We start from the raw sequence: 17,500 nt of genomic DNA, 5'->3' as shown, positions 1-17,500 counted from the left end.
AAACTAAGACATTTCGCAACATTTATTTTAGGTATAAAAATAAATTTATTGAAGGAATTGATATATGCCAGTAAAATGGTGTATTTTAATTTCTTTCAATAAAAACAATATTGACATTATATAAAATTGAATTATAAAACTCTAAGCGGTGGATCACTCGGCTCATGGGTCGATGAAGAACGCAGCAAACTGTGCGTCATCGTGTGAACTGCAGGACACATGAACATCGACATTTTGAACGCATATCGCAGTCCATGCTGTTATGTACTTTAATTAATTTTATAGTGCTGCTTGGACTACATATGGTTGAGGGTTGTAAGACTATGCTAATTAAGTTGTTTATAAATTTTTTATAAGCATATGGTATATTATTGGATTAAATAATGATTTTATTCATAATATTAAAAAAGAAATGAAAAACATTATCTCACATTTGAATGTGAAAAACGAAGAGAAATATTTCTTTTTCAATCAAATAATACTGAGAAATGTCTAGCATAAAAAATTGAAATATTTTTCATCTAGAATTGTCTCTTATTAATGATTCGGAAAAAGAAAAATCTTGGTTTGTTATTATTCTTCGTTGGTTCGTTAAATGGATAAAAATGACTTTGCTTACAAGAACTATTGGAACTATTTATAACGAATTTAATTGATTGTTTTATCATTTATATATAAAGAATTTATGGCAAAATATAGTTATATATACAACCTCAACTCATATGGGACTACCCCCTGAATTTAAGCATATTAATTAGGGAGGAAAAGAAACTAACAAGGATTTTCTTAGTAGCGGCGAGCGAAAAGAAAACAGTTCAGCACTAAGTCACTTTGTCTATATGGCAAATGTGAGATGCAGTGTATGGAGCGTCAATATTCTAGTATGAAAATTAATGATTTAAGTCCTTCTTAAATGAGGCCATTTACCCATAGAGGGTGCCAGGCCCGTATAACGTTAATGATTGCTAGATGATGTTTCCAAAGAGTCGTGTTGCTTGATAGTGCAGCACTAAGTGGGTGGTAAACTCCATCTAAAACTAAATATAACCATGAGACCGATAGTAAACAAGTACCGTGAGGGAAAGTTGAAAAGAACTCTGAATAGAGAGTTAAACAGTACGTGAAACTGCTTAGAGGTGAATATCCGTTATGGAAAATTCATCATTAAAATTGTAATATTTAAATAATATTATTAAGAATAATGTGCATTTTTTCCATATAAGGACATTGTAATCTATTAGCATATCCCAAATTTATCATAAAATATAACTTATAGTTTATTCCAATTAAATTGCTTGCATTTTAACACAGAATAAATGTTATTAATTTGATAAAGTGCTGATAGATTTATATTATTACAGAGCGTTAATTTTTCGGAATTATATAATGGCATAATTATCATTGATTTTTGTGTTTATTATATGCTCTTGTATGATTAACAATGCGAAAGATTCAGGATACCTTCGGGACCCGTCTTGAAACACGGACCAAGGAGTCTAACATATGTGCAAGTTATTGGGATGTAAACCTAATAGCGTAATTAACTTGACTAATAATGGATTAGTTTTTTAGCTATTTATAGCTAATTAACACAATCCCGGGCGTTCTATATAGTTATGTATAATGTATATTTATATTATTTATGCCTCTAACTGGAACGTACCTTGAGCATATATGCTGTGACCCGAAAGATGGTGAACTATACTTGATCAGGTTGAAGTCAGGGGAAACCCTGATGGAAGACCGAAACAGTTCTGACGTGCAAATCGATTGTCAGAATTGAGTATAGGGGCGAAAGACCAATCGAACCATCTAGTAGCTGGTTCCTTCCGAAGTTTCCCTCAGGATAGCTGGTGCATTTTAATATTATATAAAATAATCTTATCTGGTAAAGCGAATGATTAGAGGCCTTAGGGTCGAAACGATCTTAACCTATTCTCAAACTTTAAATGGGTAGAACCTTAACTTTCTTGATATGAAGTTCAAGGTTATGATATAATGTGCCCAGTGGGCCACTTTTGGTAAGCAGAACTGGCGCTGTGGGATGAACCAAACGTAATGTTACGGTGCCCAAATTAACAACTCATGCAGATACCATGAAAGGCGTTGGTTGCTTAAAACAGCAGGACGGTGATCATGGAAGTCGAAATCCGCTAAGGAGTGTGTAACAACTCACCTGCCGAAGCAACTAGCCCTTAAAATGGATGGCGCTTAATTGTATACCTATACATTACCGCTAAAGTAGATGATTTATATACTTGTGATATAAATTTTGAAACTTTAGTGAGTAGGAAGGTACAATGGTATGCGTAGAAGTGTTTGGCGTAAGCCTGCATGGAGCTGCCATTGGTACAGATCTTGGTGGTAGTAGCAAATAATCGAATGAGACCTTGGAGGACTGAAGTGGAGAAGGGTTTCGTGTGAACAGTGGTTGATCACGAGTTAGTCGGTCCTAAGTTCAAGGCGAAAGCCGAAAATTTTCAAGTAAAACAAAAATGCCTAACTATATAAACAAAGCGAATATAATACACTTGAATAATTTTGAACGAAAGGGAATACGGTTCCAATTCCGTAACCTGTTGAGTATCCGTTTGTTATTAAATATGGGCCTCGTGCTCATCCTGCAACAGAACGACCATAAAGAAGCCGTCGAGAGATATCGGAAGAGTTTTCTTTTCTGTTTTATAGCCGTACTACCATGGAAGTCTTTCGCAGAGAGATATGGTAGATGGCTAGAAGAGCATGACATATACTGTTGTGTCGATATTTTCTCCTCGGACCTGAAAATTATGGTGGGACACGCAAACTTCTCAACAGGCCGTACCAATATCCGCAGCTGGTCTCCAAGGTGAAGAGTCTCTAGTCGATAGAATAATGTAGGTAAGGGAAGTCGGCAAATTAGATCCGTAACTTCGGATAAGGATTGGCTCTGAAGATTGAGATAGTCGGGCTTGATTGGGAAACAATAACATGGTTTATGTGCTCGTTCTGGGTAAATAGAGTTTCTAGCATTTATGTTAGTTACTTGTTCCCCGGATAGTTTAGTTACGTAGCCAATTGTGGAACTTTCTTGCTAAAATTTTAAGAATACTATTTGGGTTAAACCAATTAGTCTTATCAATTATAACGATTATCAATTAACAATCAATTCAGAACTGGCACGGACTTGGGGAATCCGACTGTCTAATTAAAACAAAGCATTGTGATGGCCCTAGCGGGTGTTGACACAATGTATTTCTGCCCAGTCTCTGAATGTCAAAGTGAAGAAATTCAAGTAAGCGCGGTCAACGGCGGGATAACTATGACTCTCTTAAGGTAGCCAAATGCCTCGTCATCTAATTAGTGACGCGCATGAATGGATTAACGAGATTCCTACTGTCCTATCTACTATCTAGCGAAACCACAGCCAAGGAACGGGCTTGGAATAATTAGCGGGGAAAGAAGACCCTTTTGAGCTTGACTCTAATCTGGCAGTGTAAGGAGACATAAGAGGTGTAGAATAAGTGGAGATATTAGACCTCGTTGGTATCGTCAATGAAATACCACTACTCTTATTGTTCCTTACTTACTTGATTAAATGAACGTGTATCATTTCCTAGCCATTATACGGATATATTTATTATATCTTATGGTATTGGTTTTGATGCAAGCTTCTTGATCAAAGTATCACGAGTTTGTTATATAATCGCAAACAAATTCTTTAATAAAACGATGCATTTATGTATTTTGATTTGAAAATTTGGTATAACTCCAATTACTCAGGTATGATCCAATTCAAGGACATTGCCAGGTAGGGAGTTGACTGGGGCGGTACATCTCTCAAATAATAACGGAGGTGTCCCAAGGCCAGCTCAGTGCGGACAGAAACCACACATAGAGCAAAAGGGCAAATGCTGACTTGATCTCGGTGTTCAGTACACACAGGACAGCAAAAGCTCGGCCTATCGATCCTTTTGGTTAAAGAGTTTTAACAAGAGGTGTCAGAAAAGTTACCATAGGGATAACTGGCTTGTGCGGCCAAGCGTTCATAGCGACGTCGCTTTTTGATCCTTCGATGTCGGCTCTTCCTATCATTGTGAAGCAAAATTCACCAAGCGTTGGATTGTTCACCCATGCAAGGGAACGTGAGCTGGGTTTAGACCGTCGTGAGACAGGTTAGTTTTACCCTACTAATGACAAAACGTTGTTGCGACAGCATTCCTGCGTAGTACGAGAGGAACCGCAGGTACGGACCAATGGCACAATACTTGTTCGAGCGAACAGTGGTATGACGCTACGTCCGTTGGATTATGCCTGAACGCCTCTAAGGTCGTATCCGTGCTGGACTGCAATGATAAATAAGGGCAATTTGCATTGTATGGCTTCTAAACCATTTAAAGTTATAATTTATTTTATAAACGACAATGGATGTGATGCCAATGTAATTTGTAACATAGTAAATTAGGAGGATCTTCGATCACCTGATGCCGCGCTAGTTACATATAAAAGCATTATTTAATACAATGACAAAGCCTAGAATCAATTGTAAACGACTTTTGTAACAGGCAAGGTGTTGTAAGTGGTTGAGCAGCTGCCATACTGCGATCCACTGAAGCTTATCCTTTGCTTGATGATTCGATAAATAAATGATTTTTTCCTGTAGCCAAACACCTCGTCATCAATTTAGTGACGCATATGATATGTCCCTATCATATAATTAATATAAAGACTTAATGGATTGTGTCAAGTTGCCAAACACCTCGTCATCAATTTAGTGACGCATATGATATTGTCCCTATCATATAATTAATATAAAGACTTTAATGAATTGTGTCAAAGTTGCCAAACACCTCGTCATCAATTTAGTGACGCATATGATATTGTCCCTATCATATAATTTTTGATATAAAGACTTTAAAGAATTGTATCAAGTTGCCAAACACCTCGTCATCAATTTAGTGACGCATATGATATTGTCCCTATCATATAATTAATATACAGACTTTAATGAATTGTGTCAAGTTGCCAAACACCTCGTCATCAATTTAGTGACGCATATGATATTGTCCTTATCATATAATTTTTGATATAAAGACTTTAAAGAATTGAATCAAGTTGCCAAACACCTCGTCATCAATTTAGTGACGCATATGATATTGTCCCTATCATATAATTAATATAAAGACTTTAATGGATTGTGTCAAGTTGCCAAACACCTCGTCATCAATTTAGTGACGCATATGATATTGTCCCTATCATATAATTAATATAAAGACTTTAATGAATTGTGTCAAGTTGCCAAACACCTCGTCATCAATTTAGTGACGCATATGATATTGTCCTTATCATATAATTTTTGATATAAAGACTTTAAAGAATTGTATCAAGTTGCCAAACACCTCGTCATCAATTTAGTGACGCATATGATATTGTCCCTATCATATAATTAATATAAAGACTTTAATGGATTGTGTCAAGTGCCAAACACCTCGTCATCAATTTAGTGACGCATATGATATTGTCCTTATCATATAATTTTTGATATAAAGACTTTAAAGAATTGTATCAAGTGCCAAACACCTCGTCATCAATTTATGACGCATATGATATTGTCCCTATCATATAATTAATATACAGACTTTAATGAATTGTGTCAAGTTGCCAAACACCTCGTCATCAATTTAGTGACGCATATGATATTGTCCCTATCATATAATTTTTGATATATAGACTTTAAAGAATTGTATCAAGTTGCCAAACACCTCGTCATCAATTTAGTGACGCATATGATATTGTCCCTATCATATAATTAATATAAAGACTTTAATGGATGTGTCAAGTTGCCCAAACACCTCGTCATCAATTAGTGACGCAATATGATATTGTCCTTATTATATAATTTTTGATATAAAGACTTTAAAGAATTGTATCAAGTTGCCAAACACCTCGTCATCAATTTAGTGACGCATATGATATTGTCCCTATCATATAATTAATATACAGACTCTAATGAATTGTGTCAAGTTGCCAAACACCTCGTCATCAATTTAGTGACGCATATGATATTGTCCCTATCATATAATTTTTGATATAAAGACTTTAAAGAATTGTATCAAGTTGCCAAACACCTCGTCATCAATTTAGTGACGCATATGATATTGTCCCTTTCATATAATTAATATAAAGACTTTAATGGATTGTGTCAAGTTGCCAAACACCTCGTCATCAACTACTATATTATGGTTGCGCCGACCTCTCATATTGTATTCTCTTATGTGTTCATAGGATTTTGACAATTATACGAGTAAATTAAATAATATACATATGAAAATGATTAATTATTATATGTATAAGGGAAAAAATGATGAAATATTCCCATATTATCTTAGTATTATAGAGGAAAGACCGTGCCGACCTCTGATATTGTTCAAACTTATGTAATTTATATGATTTTGGCAATTATATGAGTAAATTAAAAAAATATACATATGAAAATGGTTAATTATTATATGTATATGGGAAAAAATGCTAAGATATTCCCATATTCTCTTAGTATTATAGAGAAAAGCCATTTAAGTGAGAGGGTATAGTAGTGTAAACGACCGGAATTACGACAGAGGGTTCAAAAACTACTATAGGTAGGCAGTGGTTGCCGACCTCTCATATTGTTCAAAACTTATGTATTCATATGATTTTGGCAATTGTATGAGTAAATTAAATAATATACATATGAAAATGATTAATTATTATATGTATAAGGGAAAAAATGCTGAAATATTCCCACATTCTCTAGTATTATAGAGAAAATCCATTATAGTGAGAGGGTATAGTAGTGTAAACGACCGGAATTACGACAGAGGGTTCAAAAACTACTATAGGTAGGCAGTGGTTGCCGACCTCTCATATTGTTCAAAACTTATTATTCATATGAATTTGGCAATTATATGAGTAAATTAAATAATATACATATGAAAATGATTAATTATTATATGTATAAGGGAAAAAATGCTGAAATATTCCCACATTCTCTTAGTATTATAGAGAAAAAATCCATTATAGTGAGAGGGTATAGTAGTGTAAACGACCGGAATTACGACAGAGGGTTCAAAAACTACTATAGTAGCAGTGGTTGCCGACCTCTCAATTGTTCAAAACTATGTATCATATGATTTGGCAATTATATGATTAAATTAAATAATATACATATGAAAATGGTTAATATTATATGTATATGGAAAAAATGCAGAGATATTCCCATATTCTCTTAGTATTATAGAGAAAAGCCATTTAAGTGAGAGGGTATAGTAGTGTAAACGACCGGAATTACGACAGAGGGTTCAAAAACTACTATAGGTAGGCAGTGGTTGCCGACCTCTCATATTGTTCAAAACTTATGTATTCATATGATTTTGGCAATTGTATGAGTAAATTAAATAATATACATACGAAAATGATTAATTATTATATGTATATGGGAAAAAAAATGCAGAGATATTCCCATATTCTCTTAGTATTATAGAGAAAAGCCATTTAAGTGAGAGGGTATAGTAGTGTAAACCACCGGAATTACGACAGAGGGTTCAAAAAACTACTATAGTAGGCAGTGGTTGCCGACCTCTCATATTGTTCAAAACTTATGTATTCATATGATTTTGGCAATTGTATGAGTAAATTAAATAATATACATATGAAAATGAATAATTATTATATGTATAAGGGAAAAAAATGCTGAATATTCCCACATTCTCTTAGTATTATAGAGAAAATCCATTATAGTGAGAGGGTATAGTAGTGTAAACGACCGGAATTACGACCAGAGGGTTCAAAAACTACTATAGGTAGGCAGTGGTTGCCGACCTCTCATATTGTTCAAAACTTATTATTCATATGATTTTGCAATTATATGATTAAAATTAAATAATATACATATGAAAATGGTTAATTTTATATGTATATGGGAAAAAATGCTGAGATATTCCCATATTCTCTTAGTATTATAGAGAAAACCATTTAAGTGAGAGGGTATAGTAGTGTAAACGACCGGAATTACGACAGAGGGTTCAAAAACATACTATAGGTAGCAGTGGTTGCCGACCTCTCATATTGTTCAAAACTTATGTATTCATATGATTTTGGCAATTGTATGAGTAAATTAAATAATATACATATGAAAATGATTAATTATTATATGTATAAGGGAAAAAATGCTGAAATATTCCCACATTCTCTTAGTATTATAGAGAAAATCCATTATAGTGAGAGGTATAGTAGTGTAAACGACCGAATTACGACAGAGGGTTCAAAAACTACTATAGGTAGGCAGTGGTTGCCGACCTCTCATATTGTTCAAAACTTATGTATTCATATGATTTTGCAATTATATGATTAAATTAAATAATATACATATGAAAATGGTTAATTATTATATGTATATGGGAAAAAATGCTGAGATATTCCCATATTCTCTTAGTATTATAGAGAAAAGCCATTATAGTGAGAGGGTATAGTAGTGTAAACGACCGGAATTACGACAGAGGGTTCAAAAACTACTATAGGTAGGCAGTGGTTGCGACCTCTCCATATTGTTCAAAACTTATGTATTCATATGAATTTGGCAATTATATGAGTAAATTAAATAATAAACATATAAAATTAATATTTATTATATGTATAAAAAAAAAAAATAATCATATTATATATGAATAATGGAAAAAAAAATGAAATGTTCCTATAATCTCTTAATATATAAGAGAATAGACCGTATGTTGGGTGGCAAACGGAATTGAAATACCCGCTTTGAGGACAGCGGTTCAAAAACTACTATAGGTAGGCAGTGGTTGCCGACCTCCCGCATTATTCGAAATATTTATTTCGGATTATGTTTATATGGTTACATAAAATAAAGTATATTATTATCCGTACAAATTGTTTCTCAGTTCTATAGAACACGGGACTTGGCTCCGCGGATAATAGGAATATACGCTTTTTAGATAATATCGTTGAAACAAAAGTCAAGTTTCTATTATATATAGAATAACAAATCGTTTCCATATATTATCGTTAATTTTTGGAGGCAGGCAAATATTAATTTATTACCTGCCGTATAGTTGGATTATTATATCGTTACGGTATAATACAAATATGGATTCTTATGAAAGAAATATAAAATTATATATTAAATGTGGAAATATTATCATATGCGCTTGTTTTATGTTATATATTACCAGAGAGATATATGAAAAGAGATAAATTTTAAATTATCTTCAAAATGCAAATGATTTAACTTAATATTTATATTGGTTAAACAAAAATTGTACATGTGTGGATACAATAATTATGTATGTTGGAAATAAAATGATATTTTATAATGAAATATGTATATATAAAAAGATAAAATTATAGAAACATATATATTACAATAATTATATGAATCTGTTATATTGGTAAAACAATATAAATAAAAATGAAAATATGGATTACGAATGCTATATAAAAATGGCCGTAATCGAATAGATTTTTACTTATATTATATATTTAAAATTTACCCAAAGGCGAAATATTGAATTTTATTCAATATAATAAAAATCATGAATTATATAAAGTGAAAAATCTATATATCTATTATATTGCTTATTTCGATTCAAAAAATATGAATGGATATGAAGGAAAAACATTATTCTGGTTGATCCTGCCAGTATTTATATGCTTGTCTCAAAGATTAAGCCATGCATGTCTAAGTACACACGAATTAAAAGTGAAACGCAAAAGGCTCATTATATCAGTTATGGTTCCTTAGATCGTTAACAGTTACTTGGATAACTGTGGTAATTCTAGAGCTAATACATGCAATTAAAACATGAAACCTATGGGACATGTGCTTTATTAGGCTAAAACCAAGCGATCGCAAGATCGTTATATTGGTTGAACTCTAGATAACATGCAGATCGTATGGTCTTGTACCGACGACAGATCTTTCAAATGTCTGCCCTATCAACTTTTGATGGTAGTATCTAGGACTACCATGGTTGCAACGGGGTAACGGGGAATCAGGGTTCGATTCCGGAGAGGGAGCCTGAGAAACGGCTACCACATCTAAGGAAGGCAGCAGGCGCGTAAATTACCCACTCCCAGCTCGGGGAGGTATGACGAAAATAACAATACAGGACTCATATCCGAGGCCCTGTAATTGGAATGAGTACACTTTAAAATCCTTTAACAAGGACCAATTGGAGGGCAAGTCTGGTGCCAGCAGCCGCGGTAATTCCAGCTCCAATAGCGTATATTAAAGTTGTTGCGGTTAAAACGTTCGTAGTTGAACTTGTGCTTCATACGGGTAGTACAACTTACAATTGTGGTTAGTACTATACCTTTATGTATGTAAGCGTATTACCGGTGGAGTTCTTATATGTGATTAAATACTTGTATTTTTTCATATGTTCCTCCTATTTAAAAACCTGCACTAGTGCTCTTAAACGAGTGTTATTGTGGGCCGGTATGCTCTCCTGGATGCTCTCCACCGTCAATCCGAACCCCATCCTCAACACACCCAGGAACATTGATGAAGCTATCGGGAATCTCACCAGGCAGATGCAAAACGCTGCGGAATTCGCAAGCCCACCGCCACCAAAGACTGCGAGAACACCGCCACACAGCGCATGGTGAGAAGCAGCTTCCGCAGACTAGGAGAAGTGGACACGGAAGAGCTCTCATATGCTATCAGCCGCTACGATGAGCTGGTGTTGGCGCTAATGCTCCGGTGCGGAGAGCTGGAGACGCGCTTGCTATGCCGCCACGCCGCCGCGTCGTTGAATCTGTTGAAAAATACGGCCGCCAATGCTCCCAGATGCAGCAGGTTGCACCCATCGCTGCCCGCGGACTTACCAAGGTCCGCGAGACGTGGTCAGCGGTGGTGAGAGTGCGACGACCCTGCGCTATCGGGAAAGACATAGCGGAAAAGGTGCGAACGATGGTTGCACCCTCTCTCGGAGTCAGAGTACACGAGGTCCGTGAGCTCCGTCGAGGTGGTGGTGCGATCATTCGCACTCCTTCGGTGGGAGAGCTGCAGAAGGTGGTCGCTTCAAAAAGATTCGCCGAGGTGGCCTAAATGTGGCCGGAATGCGGCCGAGAAGCCGAAGGTCGTCGTATATGACGTCGACACAGCTATCGGCCCTGAGGAGTTTTATGAAGGAGCTCCACGAAAACAACTTCGACAGCGAAATGAATCTGGCCCAGTTTAAGAAGTCAGTGCACCTGTGACCAAGGCGTGTCGGTAGCTGACGGCGCCACAGTAAATGTGACGCTGGAGGTTGACGACCGGGCGATGGCGAAGCTTGATGTAGGTCGTGTCTACATCAAGTGGTTCTCATTCCGATGCCGGTCACAGGTCCGCACATACGCCTGCCACAGATGTGTGGGTTTCGACCACAAGGTCAGCGAATGCCGGCAGAAGGATAGTGTCTGTCGCCCAGTCGGGCAACAAGCCCACACTGCGGCAAAGTGCCAAAACCCGGTGGACTGCCGAACTGCCGCCACAGAGGGCAACCCTCGGGGCATTACATGCTCTCGAGCGTTGCCCGATATACGGGGCGTTGCTGGCGAGGGTGCAAGCTAGACACTAATGTTTAGCTTCATCCAAGCGAACTGTGGCCGAGGCCGAGCTGCGACCATCGAGCTCGAGTCCGACTCAGGAGATCGGAGTCTATGTTCGCGCTGGTGCAGAGCCGTATCTCGGCGGGGACGGAATGGATGTGCTGCCTGAAAGGAATGAGAATTTTCATCGATCGGCGAGGGAAGGCAGCCATCCTAGTGGATCACCAGGAAGCCATCTGTATGCCAGTGGAGACCCTCACCACAATATGCGTATGTCTGTCGTGAAAGGGAGTTTTGGCTCAATCTTCCTTTGCGCCGCATACTGCCAGTATGATGCACCTCTGGAACCGTACATCCGGTACATATGCGGTCCGCTGCAGCCAGCAGAACCCCCGCAATCCTGGGCCTCGACGCCGAATGCAGTGTCCCCCATGGGCTTAGCAAACTCTCTCGTCATGCCGAGGGCAAGCTAACTACAGACGGGTGAGCTGCTGTCAGAGTGGATGCTGGAGGCAAGAGTCGCCGCCCTAAACCAGTCAACAGAGGTGTACACGTTCGATAATTACAGAGCTACAAGCGATATCGACGTGACAATCGTCAATGAGGCAGCATCTATGTGGGCCACATATGAGTGAGAGTGGACGAGTGGGAATTGAGTGACCACAACATCATTACTGTTGTGGCCGAACCAACTACCGCGCGCGCAGTTGAGAGCATAGCTCCTGTGCCGTCCTGGAACTTCTCCAATGCACTTGGCGATTGTTCAAGGAGGAAATGGTGAGTAGAGCAGCCGAACTTCCGGAAAACTTCTCAGAGTCGCCGTTGGACCAGCAAGTTTCGACCCGCGCAGTATAGTACATAATGTATGTGATATTGCGCTGGGAAGAAAGTCCATCCGATGCCCAGCAGGAGAGCACGTTGGTGGACTGCCGACCTCTGTGATGCAAGGCGCGAAGTCCGGAGACTTCGTCGCCTACTTCAAATGGAAGGCGTCATGATTGATGATGCCGCAATAGAGCGTGTATTGGCGACCTGAGGCGGGCCTCAGCCAACTACAAGAAGCTCATTTGAGGGCGAAAATGGATGAGTGGAAACGCTTCGTGGAGATCAGCCGACGACCCATGGGGGCGCGTCTATAAGATTTGCCGAGGCCGCAGGAAGTGCACGGAGATTGGGTGCCTCCGCGTGAATGGCGAGATGATCACCGATTGGGGTGACTGTGCACGAGTGCTCCTCCGCAATTTCTTCCCATGCGGAGTCCGAAGCACCGACTGCCATCGCGGAGGAAGTCCCACCCGCCCTCGAAATTCAGTGATGCATGTGTTGCCCGGTTGAAAGAGCAGGCGCTCTCCCGGCTTGGACGGCATTAATGGCACTATCTGCAAGGCAGTCTGGCGCGCCATACCCGAGCACCTTGCATCGTTGTTTCCCCGATGCATCCGATTAGGATACTTTCCCGCTGAGTGGAAGTGCCACGAGTTGTCTCGCTGCTCAAAGGGCCAGATAAGGACAAATGTGAGCCCTCCTCATATAAGAGGAATATGCTTGCTACCAGTCTTGTAAGGTGCTCGAGGCCATCATGGTGAATCGTGTGAGAGAAGGTTCTTCCGGAAGGCTGCAGATGCAATTTGGGATTTCGCCAAGGACGATGTGTGGAGAGCTTGGAGGCACGTGAAGAGCAGTGTTGTGCCAGCCCGGCGCAATACGTGCTCGGCACATTCGTGACTTCAAAGGAGCATTCGACAACGTCGAATGGAGTGCTGCACTCCGCCGACTAGCCGACTTGGGATGCCGGGAGATGGGCTGTGGCAGAGCTTTTCTCCGGCCGAAGAGCAGTATCCGAAGCAGTTCCCGGTACTGTGGATGTACCGGTAACTAGAGGCTGCCCGCAGGGGTCAATTCAGTGGCCCATTATCTGGACATACTGATGGATGTACTGCTTCAGCGTCTCCAGCCGTATTGCCAGCTGAGTGCATACGCGATGACTTGCTGCTTCTCGTCGAGGAAATTCCCGAGCTGAGCTAGAGGAAAAAGGGCAGAGCTGATGTCCATCGTAGAAGCGTGGGGAGCGGAAGTTGGCGTTACCGTCTCGACCAGCAAGACGGTAATAATGCTGCTGAAAGGTGCCTTGAGACGTGCGCCTACGGTGAGGTTTGCTGGAGCGAACCTTCCGTATGTGCGTAGCTGTCGGTACCTTGGCATCACGGTCAGTGAAGGAATGAAAATTCCTCACGCACATAGCTTCGCTTCGCCAGCGGATGACCGAGTCGTTGGAGCATTGGCGCGTGTGCTTCGAGCCGACTGGGGCTTCAGTCCTCGAGCCAGGCGGACCATATATGACGGACTCATGGCACCTTGTGTGCTGTTTGGTGCCCCGGTATGGTATGACACCGCCGAACAGGTAGCCGCCCGGAGACGACTAGCCTCCTGCCAGAGGCTAATCCTGCTTGGATGCCTTTCGGTATGCCGAACAGTGTCCACAGTGGCACTGCAGGTACTTGGCGGAGCTCCCCCGCTTGACTTGGCTGCTAAGTTTTTAGCGGTCAAGTACAAGCTGAAGCGTGGATACCCGCTGGAGGAGAACGACTGGCTATACGGCGAGGACACTACGTGTCTAAGCTGGAAGCAGAGGAAGACTCGCCTAGAGGAGTGCTTGCTGCAGAATTGGCAAAACAGATGGATGACGACAGCGAACCAGGACGGGTGACGCACAAGTTCATCCCATACGTCACTCTCGCCTATCGAGATCCAAGCTTTGGATTCTCGATGAGGACGTCTTTCCTGCTGACAGGTCACGGGTCGTTTAACGCATTTTTGCAAGGAGAGCCCTCAGCGATACCACTGCTTGCGCTTGTGGTGATCCATATGAACTGGATGCACATATTGTGCGCTTTCCTCTATATGCAGATTTGCGAAACCTCGATGGACTTGGAGTGCAGCGCTTGGCGAAAACTGACTTCAATAGAATCCTGGAAGATCAGCAGAGATTCAACGGCTGGCAGCGTTTGCGGACGAGTGTTCCGAGGAGGAGGGGTATTTAGCCCAAAACTTCGCCGTGTGGTTAGCGGCGAGAATACTTCCACAGCCCGCTATTGCTTGCGTAAGAGGCGACTAATATAGCGACTGGTTCCTCTAACCATGCTTGTCGGAGCAAAAGGAGGAGGCCCACCGAGCCTCTCTTTCGGTACCACGGGTTGTGCTGCTCCAAGACAGCACATTGAGGTAGGCCCCCTGGTGGGAGTATCGTGGTGGCTGTGGTTGATACCCATATCGCGGGTAGAGCCTTCGTGTTCGACGTTTGAGTTACGGTGCTAGTTGCGCAAAACTCGGGTGCTGTGACCCAGAGATCAGTAGAGATTTTGGTAGATCTCGTCCTCAGCAAGGGGGAGTGCTTGCCCGGCAAGCAAGTACTCGAATTGCTACCGGGGTGGTCGCTATGTACATAGCTATAGCTTCCATCCGGGACGTTTGTCTGGCGTATCCAGACTCATGCACCATGTTGGATACATGCACCACTTGTGGTGTTCAGGGGTCGTGGGTTGTAATCCCTTCAGTGTGGAACACGCCACGTAAAACAAGTTCGGAGAGTCCGAAAGTCACTGTCCCTATCTACTATCTAGCGAAACCACAGCCAAGGGAACGGGCTTGGAATAATTAGCGGGAAAGAAGACCCTTTTGAGCTTGACTCTAATCTGGCAGTGTAAGAGACATAAGAGGTGTAGAATAAGTGGGAGATATTAGACCTCGGTTTGGTATCGTCAATGAAATACCACTACTCTTATTGTTTCCTTACTTACTTGATTAAATGGAACGTGTATCATTTCCTAGCCATTATACGGATATATTTATTATATCTTATGGTATTGGGTTTTGATGCAAGCTTCTTGATCAAAGTATCACGATTTGTATATAATCGCAAACAAATTCTTTAATAAAACGATGCATTTATGTATTTTGATTTGAAAATTTGGTATAACTCCAATTACTCAGGTATGATCCAATTCAAGGACATGCCAGGTAGGGAGTTTGACTGGGGCGTACATCTCTCAAATAATAACGGAGGTGTCCCAAGGCCAGCTCAGTGCGGACAGAAACCACACATAGAGCAAAAGGGCAAATGCTGACTTGATCTCGGTGTTCAGTACACACAGGACAGCAAAAGCTCGGCCTATCGATCCTTTGGTTTTAAAGAGTTTTTAACAAGAGGTGTCAGAAAATTACCATAGGGATAACTGGCTTGTGGCGGCCAAGCGTTCATAGCGACGTCGCTTTTTGATCCTTCGATGTCGGCTCTTCCTATCATTGTGAAGCAAAATTCACCAAGCGTTGGATTGTTCACCCATGCAAGGAACGTGAGCTGGGTTTAGACCGTCGTGAGACAGGTTAGTTTTACCCTACTAATGACAAAACGTTGTTGCGACAGCATTCCTGCGTAGTACGAGAGGAACCGCAGGTACGGACCAATGGCACAATACTTGTTCGAGCGAACAGTGGTATGACGCTACGTCCGTTGGATTATGCCTGAACGCCTCTAAGGTCGTATCCGTGCTGACTGCAATGATAAATAAGGGGCAATTTGCATTGTATGGCTTCTAAACCATTTAAAGTTTATAATTTATTTATTAAACGACAATGGATGTGATGCCAATGTAATTTGTAACATAGTAAATTAGGAGGATCTTCGATCACCTGATGCCGCGCTAGTTACATATAAAAGCATTATTTAATACAATGACAAAGCCTAGAATCAATTGTAAACGACTTTTGTAACAGGCAAGGTGTGTAAGTGGTTGAGCAGCTGCCATACTGCGATCCACTGAAGCTTATCCTTTGCTTGATGATTCGATAATAAATGATTTTTCCTTAGCCAAACACCTCGTCATCAATTTAGTGACGCATATGATATGTCCCTATCATATAATTAATATAAAGACTTTAATGGATTGTGTCAAGTTGCCAAACACCTCGTCATCAATTTAGTGACGCATATGATATTGTCCCTATCATATAATTTAATATAAAGACTTTAAAGAATTGTATCAAGTTGCCAAACACTCCGCATCAATTTAGTGACGCATATGATATGTCCCTATCATATAATTAATATAAGACTTTAATGAATTGTGTCAAGTTGCCAAACACCTCGTCATCAATTTAGTGACGCATATTATTGTCCTTATCATATAATTTTGATATAAGACTTTAAAGAATTGATCAAGTTGCCAAACACCTCGTCATCAATTTATGACGCATATGATATTGTCCCTCATATAATTATATAAAGACTTTAATGGATTGTGCAAGTTGCCAAACACCTCGTCATCAATTTAGTGACGCATATGATATGTCCCTATCATATATTAATATAAAGACTTTAATGAATTGTGCAAGTGCCAAACACCTCGTCATCAATTTAGTGACGCATATGATATTGTCCCTATCATATAATTTTTGATATAAAGACTTTAAGAATTGTATCAAGTTGCCAAACACCTCGTCATCAATTAGTGACGCATATGATATTGTCCTATCATATAATTAATATAAAGACTTTAATGGATGTGTCAAGTTGCCAAACACCTCGTCATCAATTTTAGTGACGCATATGATATTGTCCTTATCATATAATTGATATAAAGACTTAAAGAATTGTATCAAGTTGCCAAACACTCGTATCAATTTAGTGACGCATATTATTGTCCCTATCATATAATTAATATACAGACTAATTGAATGTGTCAAGTTGCCAAAACCCGTCATCAATTTAGTGACGCATATGATATTGTCCCTATCATATATATTTTTGATATATAGACTTTAAAGAATTGTATCAAGTTGCCAAACACCTCGTCATCAATTTAGTGACGCATATGATATTGTCCCTATCATTAATTAATATAAAGACTTTATGGATTGTGTCAAGTTGCCAAAC

At 39.8% G+C, this 17,500-nt stretch overlaps 2 non-coding genes across 2 annotated transcripts; both read left to right on the top strand.

Moving 5' to 3' along the window:
* Positions 1 to 137: 137 nt before the first annotated feature.
* LOC116802594 lies at positions 138 to 316 on the top strand. Its single transcript, XR_004362917.1, has one exon. It is a non-coding gene; the product is annotated as a 5.8S ribosomal RNA (ribosomal RNA).
* Positions 317 to 708: 392 nt separating this feature from the next.
* On the top strand, positions 709 to 4,618 carry LOC116802596. Its single transcript, XR_004362919.1, has one exon. It is a non-coding gene; the product is annotated as a large subunit ribosomal RNA (ribosomal RNA).
* The last annotated feature ends 12,882 nt before the right edge of the window (positions 4,619 to 17,500 follow it).

This window comes from Drosophila sechellia, unplaced genomic scaffold (assembly GCF_004382195.2).
Source record: "Drosophila sechellia strain sech25 unplaced genomic scaffold, ASM438219v1 U_17, whole genome shotgun sequence".
Classification (NCBI taxonomy): domain Eukaryota; kingdom Metazoa; phylum Arthropoda; class Insecta; order Diptera; family Drosophilidae; genus Drosophila; species Drosophila sechellia.
The sequence above is the reverse complement of the archived record's forward strand: the minus strand, read 5'-3'. Positions and strand labels throughout refer to the sequence as shown.